Genomic DNA, 14,446 nt, shown 5'->3' with positions numbered 1-14,446 from the left:
CATCTAATTACTTAATTGTTCAGTTTTTATAGACATGGATAGTAGTATCAGAAGCTACCCTGTTCCTTTAGGGGAAACTACTTTATTAACTAGAACAGGGCTTATGTGTAGTTCCTTTGACTTCAGTCATATAATTCCACTCATTTTCAGAGTTACTGAAAGGTCAGCACCTTTTCTTCCCACCCCCTTCAGTGACATTGCTTCATATATTTGAAATAGTCAGTTATTTTGTCACCATCTATTTTCTATCCTAGAACCTCTCCATGTCTTAAAGGAGATGTTTTAATTTTTTTCATAAGTCACTTTCACTTTTTGTGCTATAAAGCTTTATAGATTTTGACCAATATATGATATTGTATACCCATCTATTATAGTATCATTAAAAAAAAAGTTTTACTGCCCTGAAAAATTCCCCTTTGTTTCACCTATTCTGTCAACTCCCAAACCCCTGACAACCACTTATCCATCTACTCTCTATAGTCTATTTCCAGAATATTATTTAATCAGGATCTTACAGTAAGTAGCCTTTCAGACTGCTTCTTTCACATAGCAATGTGATCTGAAGGTTCATACATACCTTATGATGGCTTAATAGCTAAATTCTTTTTAACACTGAATAATATGTCATCATATGGATGCACCACAGTTTATCCATTCCCTTGTTGAAGGACATCTTGGTGGCTTCTAAGTGATTGTGAATGAAGGTGTTATAAAATTTTATGTGCAGGTTTTTATGTGGACATAGTGCTTTCAGTCCTTTTGGATAAATACCCAGAAGCACAACTGCCAAACTGCCAAACATCCCCGAAGTTGGTGTACCGTTTTGCATTTCCGTAAGCAATGAATTAAGTTCCTGTGGCTCTACATTCTTGCCAGCATATGGTATTGTTAAGGTCTTTGGACTCCAGCCATTCTGATAGGTGTGAAGTGCCATCTCACTGTTGTTTAGATTTCCTGTTCCCTAATTACAGATGATGTTGAGCATGTTTTCATATGCTTATTTGTCATCTATTTATCTTATTTTGGTGGAGTGTTTGTTCAGATCATTTTGTCCACACTCTATTGGGCTGCCTTTTTATTGTTGAATTTTAAGTAATTTTTGTTATTTAGATACAACTCTTTTACCATAGACATGGTTTGTAAACAATTTCACCTGGTTTGTGGCATGTATTTTCATTCACCTTACAGCATATTTTGCAAAGCAGAAGATTTCAATTTAATAAAGTCTAACTTTAATTTTTTCTTACATTGGTCATACTTTTGGTGTCGTGTCTGAAAACCTATCACCAAACCTGTGGTCTCTTAAACTATTTATGTTATATTCTAGATTTATATAATTTTCCAGGTTATATTTGGTCTATGATACATTTTGAGTTCGTTTTTTGTGACAAGTATAAGGTTTGTGTCTAGTTTCTATCTTTTATATGTACATAAATATATATTTATTTATTGTATCGTTTCCAGCATATCAAGCATTGCAAAGACTGAAGGGACATGTTGGCTATATATGACTTTCTTCAATGATAAATTCATTTTAAAACCTTTGTTGCCAGTATTGTGGTCCATTAGCCACATATGGTTATTGAACACTTAAAATATGGCTAGAGCAACTGAGAAACTAAATTTTTACTTGTATATAATTTTAACTAAATTTGAATTTAAATAGCTAGTAACTACATATTGGACAGGAGAGAAAAGAGATTAATCAGGGATGCTGTGATCCTTTTCTTTTTAGAGAAAGAGAGACAGAGCAAGAGGAAAAGGGCAGAAGGAGAGGAAAGGAGAGGGAGAGAAAGAATCTTAAGCAGGCTTAACATGGGGCTCCATCTCATGGCCCTGAGATCACGACCTGAGGCAAAATCATAAGTCAGATGCTTAACCAGCTGAGCCACCCAGCACCCCTGTTATAATCCTTTTGATTAAAACATTTCATTTTCTCAATAATCATTTACCCAGGCTTTCTCTAATTACCTACCTTCTATCAATTCTCTAATTTTTGAAGTATATTTTACATATAGCAAGTACACAAATATAATATACACAACTAAATAAATGTTTACATACGACAAAAGCTATTTAACTGCCTCCCAGATCAAGATTTATAATACTTCCATCATTTTAGAACATTTCCTTGTGCCCTTTCCAGTTAGTATCCCCACTGAAGAGTAATAATTATTCTGACATCTATCATCATAAATTAGTTTGCTTGTTTTGAAGTAATATAAATAAAGCGTTAATTTCTATTATTTTGTTTCTAATTTCTCTCTCTCACTGTGGTTAAGATGCACCTATACCATGTGTATTAGTAGTGTGTTTTCCTTTGCTATATAGAATTATATTTATGAATATTTCACACTTTTTAAAACTCATTCTAGGGATAAAGACAGTTGGAAAGCTTTCAATATTAGGCTATCATAAATAAATCTGTGATTATATTCTTCTACATGTTTCTACATGTTCTTCCATATATGTGTGTGTATATATATATGAACTTTAATGTTAGAAGAGCTCTAGGAGGGTGTTCAAAAGTGTTTATACTAGTGTACATTACTATCAGCGATGTAAGAAAATATATTTTATTTATCTTATTTTTTTAAAGATTTTATTTTTTTATTAATGAGAGAGAGAGAGAGGCAGAGACACAGGCAGAGGGAGAAGCAGGCTCCATGCCGGGAGCCCGACGTGGGAAAGGATCCCGGGTCTCCAGTATCACACCCTGGGCCAAAGGTGGTGCTAAACTTCTGAGCCACCAGGGCTGCCCAGAAAATATATTTTAGATATTGATTAATTGAATCATAGAAAAGTAAATAGCTCAACCAATGACATAGCTAATAAATGTCAGAGCAGGAATTCAAATCAGGAAACGTAGAATCATACACTACCTTCTTTGCCACCAAACTATTCCACGAAGAACAAAACAAATAAGAAAATAAAAAATACCAAACAGACAAAAAAAAAAGAGAGAGAGAGAAACAGAGAACCTGAGTTATCCTAATAACAATACAAAAAATTGAAGCAATATTCCAGGGAAGATGGAGGATTCTAAGCTCACCTCGTCCTGTGGTTACAGCTAGATAATACCCCAATCAACATAAATAATCCAGAAAACGACCTGAAGACTGGCAGAAAAGATTCTCCATGCCTAAATATAGAGAACAGACCACATCAAAGAGGGTAGGAAGGACAGAAAAAAAGGTCAGGACTTAATGGGACCCACAGAACTATTAGCAGGAGGGAGGGATATGGTGGGTGTGGAGAGAGGAGAAGAGCAGACCCAACACCAGGTATGTAGGGCACAAGGGACTCACACTGGGAAGACAAATCCGTATAACATTTGGCTGTGAAAGCCAGAGAGGCTTGGCTTCATAATTCTTATAAGCAGTGGGGCTTAACTCCTGGAAATTTAAAAATCAGTAGGCTTGACTCCGGGAGAGCCAAGAGGATGATAGGCAACTGAGTCCTGCCCTTAAAGAGACAACACAACAAACAACCCTGCAGAGATACATCATAGATGCAGCAGTTTGAAAAATGCCTGTGGCTGATGGGAAGATTTACTTACCAATCTCAGAGCATGTGCTGGAGCAGGAGGGATCCTTGTGAGACATTGAGAACAAAAAAGAGCTGATGGGCATGATTTCCCTCCCTCATCCCCCAGACACCTGTGGGTACCAGTGCCATGCTAACACTCTCCACCTTGTTTGATAAATCATACCCCACCCCTGCTGGCTTCTGCAATCCAATCCCTCTAACCTAGCCAGATTCAGCTGGAGTTTTCCCAGGTGGCTGCAGTTCCCCTCCCACAGCAGAGCCTCACAGAGCTTGCTAACATCATGTATCCCACCCTTCCATTCTCCAGAACTCCCTTCCCAATATGCCCTTGGCTGGAGATCATAACAGTGGCAAAAGCCTGGCAGTGTACAAGTAGTCTTGACAGAGGCCAGCACCACTCCAAAGTGACTCCTACTCTGGTAAAAAGGAAAGAAACCCATACACCAGTCCAACTGGGGCCCCAGCGGTGGCCTAGAGGCAGACCACCTTGGGTCTGAGTTCAGGCCCCATCTACCAATAAAAGCTTCTCAGAGGAAAACACAGGGAAAGCACCCTGCAATTTGGTGCTACTATATCTCTGGGAAACCCCTGGTCTGATATAAGCCCAAGGTGGCCTTAGAGTACCTCACTAAGAATACAGGGCCCAAACCCTGCTACAACTGGCAGAGAGAACCATTGCAGATGATTGGACTGAAGGCAAAGTAGCTCAGCTACACCAGTAAGGCTCATGCAACACACATAGAAGACACCCATCAGGAGACAAGTATCAGGTTCTTGTGAACAGAGGGCACTGCACTGCAGGTTACTACAGGTCCTCTTCTTCATAAGGCCACTACTTTCAAGAACAGGATACATAGCTGACTTTCCTACTTCATAGAGATAGACACACAGAGAGAAAATGAGGACACAGAGGAATATGTCCCAAATGAAAGAACAGAACAAATTCACAGCGAGAGCTAAATGAAACAGATATAAATTCTAAATAATATGTCTAATAGATAATTTAAAGTAATGGTCACAAAGATATTCAGTGGATTTGAGAAATAAGTGGAAGAAATAAGTGATATTTCAGTATCTGGTCTCAGTAAGACCCTCAACAAAGAGCTAGAAAACATAAAAAAAGAATCAATAAGAGATGAATAACCCCATAACTTGAGTTTAAAGTACATGAATAAAATATTAAAAGAATGAAAACTTGCCATTTGCAACAAGGTGGGTGGAGGTAGAAAATTATGCTAAGCAAAATAAGTCAGAAAAAAAAAACAAATACCAAATGATTTCACTCATATACGGAATTTAAGAAGCAAAACACATAAACATGGCGGGGGGAAGAGAGAGGCAAACCATAAAACCAACTTTTAGCTATAGACAACAAACTGAGGGTTGCTGGAGGGGAAATAGGTAGGAGAATGGGTTAAATAGATGATAAAGTATTAAGGAGGGCACTGGTTATGATGAACACTGGGTGTTGTACGTAAGTGATGAATCCAATTCTGTACCTGAAAGTAATATTACATTGTATGTTAACTAACTAGAATTTAAATAAAAACTTGAAACAAGGGGATCCCTGGGTGGTGCAGCGGTTTGGCGCCTGCCTTTGGCCCAGGGCGCGATCCTGGAGACCCGGGATCGAGTCCCACGTCGGGTTCCCGGTGCATGGAGCCTGCTTCTCCCTCTGCCTGTGTCTCTGCCTCTCTCTCTCACTGTGTGCCTATCATAAATAAATAAAAAATTAAAAAAAAAAACTTGAAACAAGCAAATCCCCACAAAATAAAATAAAATACACTAAATGGAATAAACTAAAGGAAGCAGAAAATGGATCAGCAACCTGGAGGACAGAGAAATGGAGAGTCATCAAGCTGAAGAGGAAAGAAAAAAATAATAAAAATGAAAATAGACTAAGGGAACCTGTGACAACATCCAGTGTAATAACATTTGCATTTTATGTGTCCCAGAAGAAGATAAAGAAAAGGGGGCAGAAAATTTATTTGAAGAAATAAATAGCTGGATCTGGGGAAGAAAATAAGTCCAAATCCAGGAGGCACACAGAGGCACCAACAAAATCAACCCAAGTAGGTCCATACCAAGACACATAGTAATTAAAATGGTAAAGTAGTGATAGAAAGGTTAAAAGCAGCAAGAGAAAAGGCTTATATACTAGGGAAACACCGTTAGCCTATCATCTCCTTTTTTAGTAGAAATTCTGCAGACCTGAGAAGAGTGGCATGATATATTCAAAGTGCTGACAGAAAAAATCTTGCAACCAAGAATACTCTATCTAGCAAAACTATCACTCAGAATAGGAGGAGAGACAGAGAATTTCCCAAAGAAAAGTTAAAGGAATTCATGACCACTAAACCAGTTCACAAGGTTAAAAGGGAACCTCTTGAATGGAAAGGAGAGACCACAAGTACGAGTAAGAAAGGTAAGAAGCACAAAAGCATGAAAAATATATTTTATAATATATTATAAAATTAATATATTTGTAAAAATCAGTCAAGGGATTCACAAAATAAAAGGATGTAAAGTATGACACCATATACCTAAAACATAGGAGTGGAGGAGTAAAAATTTAGTGCTTTAGTCTATGTTCAAATTTAAGAAATCATCAACTTAATAAAGACTATAATATGTGTAAGATGTTATATAAACCTAATTGTAACCAAAAATAAAAAACAAATAGTAGATTAGCAAAACAGTAAGAGAAAAGTATCAAAGTTTATCATCACTAAAGACAGCCAATGAACTCTGAGCGAAGAGACAAAGAAAGGAACACAGAAGAACTATAAAAAAGCATAAAATAAGAAACACCATGGTAATAACTACATAACTGTCACTAATTCTTTGAATGTAAATGGACTAAATGTCTCAAAAAGACAAAAGACATAGTTTGACAGAATGGATAAAAAAGCAAGCTGCATCTGAAATAAGAGACTTATTTCAGACCTAAAGACACATGCAGATTGAAAGTGTCAGTGTGGCAAAGCATTTATCACGCAAATGGAAGTGAAAAGCTGGGGTAGCAATATTTAAACAAAAATGAAGAGTATAAGAAGATAAAGGACACTATATAAACATAAATGAGCAATCCAACAAGAAGATATAATTGTAAATATTTATGCACACAATATGGGAGGACCCAAATACATAAAGCACTTAATAATAAATTAAAAGGAAGTAATTGATATGAACACAATAATTGTAGAGAATTTTAATATTCCACTTACAGCAATGGGACACAAACAAGCAGTGCCTTGTAATAACACATTGGACCAGATGGATATAACGTATATTTAGAACATTCCATCCTAAAACAGCAGAATATACATTCTTCCCAAGTAAATATGGAACATTCTCCGGAACAGATCATATATTGGGCCACAAATCAAGTCTCAACAAATTCAACAAGATTACAGCCATATCATTCATCTGTTTTAAACACAATGCTATGAGACTAGAAATTAACGACAAGAGAAAATCTGGAAAAAAAAAACACACAAATACTTGAAGATTAAAAAGTCATGCTACAAAAAATGAATGAGTGAGATTAAAAATTGAGGAGGAAATAAAAAAAATACACAGAAAAATGAAAATAAAAACAATGACTTAAAATCTTTGGGATGCATTGAAAGTTAATTTAAGAGAGAGGTTAATAGCAGTGAAGGCCTACCTCAAGGACAAAAAAAAATCTCAAATAAACAACCAACTTATGCTTAAAGGAACTAGAAGAAAAAAGAAACAAACCCCAAACCAGTAGAAGGAAGATAATAATAAATATTAAAGCAGAAAGAAATGAAATAGAAACTGAAAAAACAACAGAACAAATCAGTGAAACTGGGAGCTGGTTCTTTGAAAAGATCAACAAAATTGATAAACCTTTAGCCAGATTCATTAAAAACAAACAAACAAACAAAAAAAAAGGTGAGAGAGAGAGTTAGAGAGAGAAAGAACTCAAACAAAATCAGAAATAAAAGAGGAGAAGTAATAGCTGACACCACAGAAATATATAGGATTCTAAGAGAATGTTGCAAAAATATATGCCAACAAATTGGACAACCTAGAGAAAATGGATAAATTCTTAGAAACACATAACCTCCCAAAACTGAAGCAGGAAGAAATAGAAAATTTGAACAGACCAATTACCAGCAATGAAATTGAATCGGTAGTAGAAAACTCCAAACAAACAAAAACCCAGTACCCGATGGCTTCACTAGTCTTTAAAAAAGAGTTAATATCTATTCTTCTCAAACTATTCCAAAAATAAATAAATAAATAAATAAATAAAAGAAGGAAAACTTCCAAATTCATTCTTTGAGGCTAGCTAGCATTATCCTGATACTAAAACCAGATAAAAACACTACAAAAAAGAGGGAGAGAGAATTACAGACCAATATCTCTCATAAATGTAGATTCAAAAATTCCCAATAAGTATTAGCAAACCAAATACAACAGTACATTAAAGAATCATTCACCAATAAATCAAGTAGAATTTATTCCTGCATTGCAAGGGTGGTTTAATATTTGCAAATCAATCAAGGTGACACATCGCATCAACAAGAATAAGGATAAAAACCATATGATCATTTCAGTAGATGCAGAAAACACTTCTAACAAAGTACAACATCCATTCATGATCAAAATCACCTAAGTAGGTTTAGATGGAACATACATCAGCATTATAAAGGCCATATACGAAAAACTCACAGCTAACATTATACTCCGTGGTGAAAAACTGAAAGCCTTTCCCCTACAGCCAGGAAGAAGACCGGGGTGTCCTCTCTCACTATCATAGTACTAGAAGTCCTGGCCATAGCAATCAGACAACAAAAATAAATAAAAGGCATCCAAATTACTAAGAGAGACATACAACTTTCACTATTTGCATTAGATGTAATTCTATGTATAGAAAGCCTGAAAGACTCCACCAAAAAAAAAAAAAAAAAAAAAGCTACTAGAACTGATAAATTTAGTAAGGTTGCAGGATACAAAATCAATATACAGAAATCTATTGCACTTTTACACGCTAATAATGAAGTATCAGGAAGGGAAATTAAAGAAACAGTCCAATTACAGTTGCACCAAAAAATAATAAAATATCAAGCAATAAACTTAACCCAGGAGGTGAAAGACCTATATACTCTAAAAACGATAAAACATTAATGAAAGAAACTGAAGATGACACAAAGCAAATGGAAAGACACTCCATGCTCATGGATTGGAAGAGCAGATACAGTTAGAATGTTTACACCACCCAAAGCAATCTACAGATTTAATGCAATCCCTCTCAAAATGCCAACAGCATTTTTCACAGAACTAAAACAAATAACCCTAAAATTAGTATGGAACCACAAAAGACCCCCAATATCCAAAGCAGTCTTGAAAATGAAGAGCAAAATGGGATGCATCGCCATCCCATTTATCAAGATATACTACAAGGCTGTAGTAATCGAAACAGTATGGTACTTGCACAAAAATAGATGGATAGATCAATGGAACAGAATAGAGACCTCAGAAATAAACCCATGACTATATGGCCAATTAATCTATGACAAAGGAGGTAAGAATATGCAATAGGAAAAGGTCTCTTCAACAAATGGTGTTGGAAAAACTGGACCAGAATGGAACTGGACCACTTTCTTGCGCCATTCACAAAAATAAAATCAAAATGTAATAAAGAACTAAATGTGAGACTTGGAACCATAAAAATCCTCGTAGGGAGCATACACAGTAATTTCCCTGATATGGGCCATGGCAGCAGTTTTCTAGATATGTCTCCTGAGGTAAGGGAAACAAAAGCAAAAATAAACTACTGGGACTATATCAAAATAAAAAGCTAGGCACAGCAAAGGAAACAACCTACAAAACTAAAAGACAGCCTATGAAATGGGAGAAGATATTTGCAAATCACATACCTGATAAAGAGTTGCTTTCCAAACTTATACACCTCAACACCAAAAAACCCACAAACAATCCAATTAAAAAGTGGCATGCCTGGATGGCTCAGCTGTTGAGCATCTGCCTTTGGCCCAGGGCGTGATCCCAGATCTGGGGATCGAGTCCCACATCAGGATCCCTGCATGGAGCCTGCTTCTCCCTCTGCCCGTGTCTCTGCCCCTCTCTCTCTGTCTCTCATGAATAAATAAATAAAATTTAAAAAAACATATAAATGGGGAATGACATGAACAGACATTTCTCTACGGAAGACTTACAGACGGCCAACAGACACAGAAAAGGATGCCCAACATCATTCATCATCCAGAAAATGCAAATCAAAACTACAATGAGATATTTCCTGATGCCAGTCAGAATGACTAAAATCCAAAATACAAGAAACAAGTGTTGGTAAGTGTTTGGAGAAAGGGGAAACCCTCTTGCCCTGCTGATGTGGAAAGCAAACTGGTGCAGCCACTGTGGAAAACACTATGGAAGTTCCTCAAAAAATTAACAATAGAATTACCATATGATCCAGCCATTGCACGGCTAGATATTCACCAAAAGAATAAGAAAACACTAATTCAAAAAGATGTATGTACCTCTATGTTATTGTAGCATTATTTCCAATAGCTAAATTTGGAAGAAGCCCAGGAGTCTGTCAATTGACAAACGGATAAAGATGTTTGGTAAAAATCATATATATATATATATATATATATATATATATATATATGTATTAGAATATTATTCAGCCACAAAAAAAGAATGAAATATACTTATTTGCAACAACATGGATGGATCCAGAGGGTATAATGCTAACTGAAATAAGTCAAAGAAAGATAAATACCACATGATTTCACTCACATGTGGAACTTAAGAAACGAATGAACAAAGAAAAAGGAAAGAAAATAAAAAACAGACTTTTACTATAGAAAACAACTAATGGTTTCTAGAGGGAAAGTGGGGTGGGGGATGGGTGAAATAGGTGAAAGGCGTTAAGATGACCCGTACTATGGTGAGCACTGAGTGATTTATAGAACTGTTGGATCACTGAATGGTATACCTGGAACTAATATAACAGTGTTTGTTAACTGTGCCGAATTTTTAAAAAAATTAAAACAATATTAAAACTCAAAATTCTAAAGTCAAATTTCTTCTTTGCTTGTTTCTACAAATGATTAAGGGAGTAGATATTTCTAATTTTATACAAGTTTTTCCAGATAATTGAAAAGAGATAATACTCTTTGCGGCACCTGGGTGGCTCAGTGGTTGAGCATCTGCCTTTGGCTCAGGGCGTGATCCCCAGAAACCCATGAGGCTCCCTGTAGGGAGCCTGCTTCTCCCTCTGTGTCTCTCATGAATAAATAAAGAAAATCTTCTAAAAAATATATAATACTCTTCAATTCATATTATTAGCCCAATATAATTTGTATAAAAATCCAAAATTTTTAAAGGAAACAAAACTCAATCACACTCCAAGTACATACAAAAATACTATTTAAATTATTGGAAACTGAAGCCCCCAATATATAGAAAAGTATTTCATGATCACATTTTATCTAGAAATACAAGAGTCTGTAAACATTACATAATCACTCAAATAATTCATTGTTAACTAACTAAAAGTATAAAACCATATACTCATTTATAATTATTTCTATAGAGGTAACAAATGCATTATAATATCCAAAATCCATTAATGATCTTAAAAGGAAGGCTTATTAAGCTAGCAAATAGAAGATAGTTATGTAACCTACTGATTACAAAAGTTCTATAGTAAACTTCTCACTTGTCAAATATCGACATCATTTCCACTGAATTCAAGAATTTAAGAATATCAATTATTATAAATTCTATTTAACAGTTTACTCAAGCTTCTACTCCAGTGGTGGAAGATAAAGAATAAAATCAAAAGTACTATAACTGAATTATAACACTATTTTTAAATGATATATATATACGATCTAAAATAATCTAAGGATAAAAACTAGAATTAATGAGTGATTCAAAATTTCTGGAAACCAAAAACAACGAAATATACATACATGTACACATATCTGCACACATATATATTTATCGATATAATATGAATTTTATTCCTATCAGCTACACACAAACAAAAAAATTAAAAGTACTACTCATAATAGCATCAAAATATGATATACCTGTGAGTAATTCTTACAGTTGTTCAAGACTTCTGTGGAGAAAATTACAGATATTGCAACTCAGTAGCAAAGATGATAACCAAAGGGTGGACCAGCCACAACATATATAGAGATTTAATAAAATCTAACGATAGCATAATGTGGTTCCTATTTCATATCGATAACATAATGCTTCTTGTTTGTGTCTGCGTGTCCCTATGTGTCCTACGGGGGAGAGGCTTCCCCTGCCTGGGGATGCTGTTGCTAATACCCGTTTGTAAAGGGACTTATTGAGCTCATGAGTTGGAAGGCAGGCTCGGGTAAAAATCAGGCACTGTACAGCTCAGAACGTTAAAGACGAGCCCCAGTGTTTTACAAGTTCCCATGATCTGGGATCAGATTCCCTACATTGGGAACACCTGGGTGACTCAGCGGTTGAGCATCTGCCTTTGGCCCAGGGTGTGATCCTGGGATCTGGGATTGAGTTTCTTCACATCGGGCTCCCTGCATGGAGCCTGCTTCTCCTCTACCTAGGTCTCTGCCTCTCTCTCTCTCTCTTTGTCTCTCATGAATAAATAAATAAATAAAATCTTTTTAAAAGAAAATTAAATAAATAAATAAATAAATAAATAAATAAATAAATAAATATTTTTTTTTTATTAAGAGAATAATACCACTAAAAGAAAATGAGGTATCAAGCCATGAAAAGACACAGAGGAACCTTCACTGCATTATTACTAAGTGAAAGAGGACAGTCGGCAAAGGCTATATACGATAGGATTCCCGCTATATGACATTCTAACAAAACTATGGAGACAATAAAAGGATCAGTGGTTGGGGTGCCTGGGTGCAGTCCGTTAAGCCCCTGACTCTTGGTTATGGCTTAGGTCATGACCTCAGGGTCCTGACCTCAGAGCCCCTTGTGGAGCCCTGTGTCAGGCTCTGCATTCAGCACGAAATCTGTTTATGACCCTCTTTCCCTCTGCTCCTCCCCACCATCTCTGTTTCTCTCAAATAAACAAATAGATCTTTTAAAAAAAAAAATCAGAGGTTGCCAGAGGTGGAGGGGGTGAAGAGAAATAGGCATAGCACAAAGGAATTTTAGAGAAGTAGGATGCTCTGTATAATGATGGCTATCATTATCATACCTTTGTCTAAATTCAGAATATACAACACTAAGTGTGACCCCTAAGGTAAACTGTGGACTCTAGGTGGTGGGATGTGTCAGTGCAGGTTCATCTGTAGTAACAAGTGCTCCACTCTGGTGAGTTAAATTGATGATGGAGGAGGCTCTGCCTGTGTGGAGACAGATATAAGGGATATCTCAGTACTTTCTTCTCAAGTGTGTGAGTGTTTTTGTTTTTTATTTTATTTTATTTTATTTTATTTTATTTTATTTTATATTTTTTTATTTTATTTTATAATTTTTTATCAAGTGTGTTTTAAACCCAAAAGAATCGTTTTAAAAGATGAAATGTTAGAATGGTAAAATAACTATGACGTTGCCTTATATAATATATAATTAAACAACCTTTAAAACAAAACAAAGGGATCCCTGGGTGGCTCAGCGGTTTGGCGCCTGCCTTTGGCCCAGGGTGCGATCCTGGAGTCCCGGGATCAAGTCCCACGTCGGGCTCCCAGCATGGAGCCTGCTTCTCCCTCTGCCTGTGTCTCTGCCTCTCTCTCTCTCTCTCTCTCTCTCATTCTCTCTCTCTCTGTCTATCATGGATAAAAAAAATCTTTAAAAAAAAAACAAAACAAAACAAAACAAAAAGATGGTTCTAAAAACAGGAAATATATTTGGGAAGAAAAAAAAATAGGATAGTGTGCAAATGATGTGGGATAGACAACAGAATAGAAGTTATCCAGAAAGATGGGCAAACCTATATGGATGCTTGGTACATGGCAGAGACGTGCACTTGCAGGTAATTAGAGATGCTACTGGTTTTTCAACAAATGGCGCTGGCTCTTGGATGACAATTCTTTACAGGTCTCATGTTTTTCTGCATGTCTTTTGAGCAGATGCACTGACTGCCTTTGGACTATCTCTTCGAGCATTTTTGTGTAGCAAACAGACTTGAAAGTTAGAGATACTATCTCCACTCCACTCCCCCCCCCCCCCCCCCCAGCAAAAGGTAAGTTTCTTTACTGTCCCATATGTTAAACTTCATATCTTCTGGGGCTAAATCTAAACATACTTGCTGCCCATGATAACAAATGTAGGGTTTTTTTAAGCTCAGAGTTCCTCTTCTGTAATGCACACCCCTGCATGTGTGTCATCTGCCCCTCTTCAAATTCCTCTTTGGAAAAGGGGATTTGGATTACACGAGCTAATTCTCTGGCTACTGCTATTGCTGTGATTAGGAAACCGTATTGTCTCTGACACAGGATTCCTATCTTTTTCCAGCATGCATGAAACTATGGCATGCTCACTTGTCAGCTTGCAAGGAAATATTTCAGATCATTCTCCGTGTTGTGGCACTATCCTTATTCCTAACCATAAGGAAATAAAAATATAAGGAAAATAAAAATATAAGGAAACATGAACAAAGCGTCTGGCACAAAACTTCAAGATGATGGCTATCTCTGGAGAGGAAAGTAAGAAAGATTTGATGAGGGAAAGGTACTGAGTAGAGTTTCGGATGCACAGGCAATGCTCTGCTTCTTCTCCTAGGTGGTAGTTAAGTGGATATTGAACTTACAATTTTTGTTTAAATTGTATATATGTGTTTTATGCACTTTTCTCTTTGTTCTCATAATAAACATTGTTAAAATAATAGGTTAAGAACTCAGTGTGGGTAATAGATATGTAAGTAGTT

This window comes from Vulpes vulpes, chromosome 3 (genome assembly GCF_048418805.1).
Source record: "Vulpes vulpes isolate BD-2025 chromosome 3, VulVul3, whole genome shotgun sequence".
In the NCBI taxonomy this organism is placed as follows: Eukaryota; Metazoa; Chordata; class Mammalia; order Carnivora; family Canidae; genus Vulpes; species Vulpes vulpes.
The sequence above is the reverse complement of the archived record's forward strand: the minus strand, read 5'-3'. Positions refer to the sequence as shown.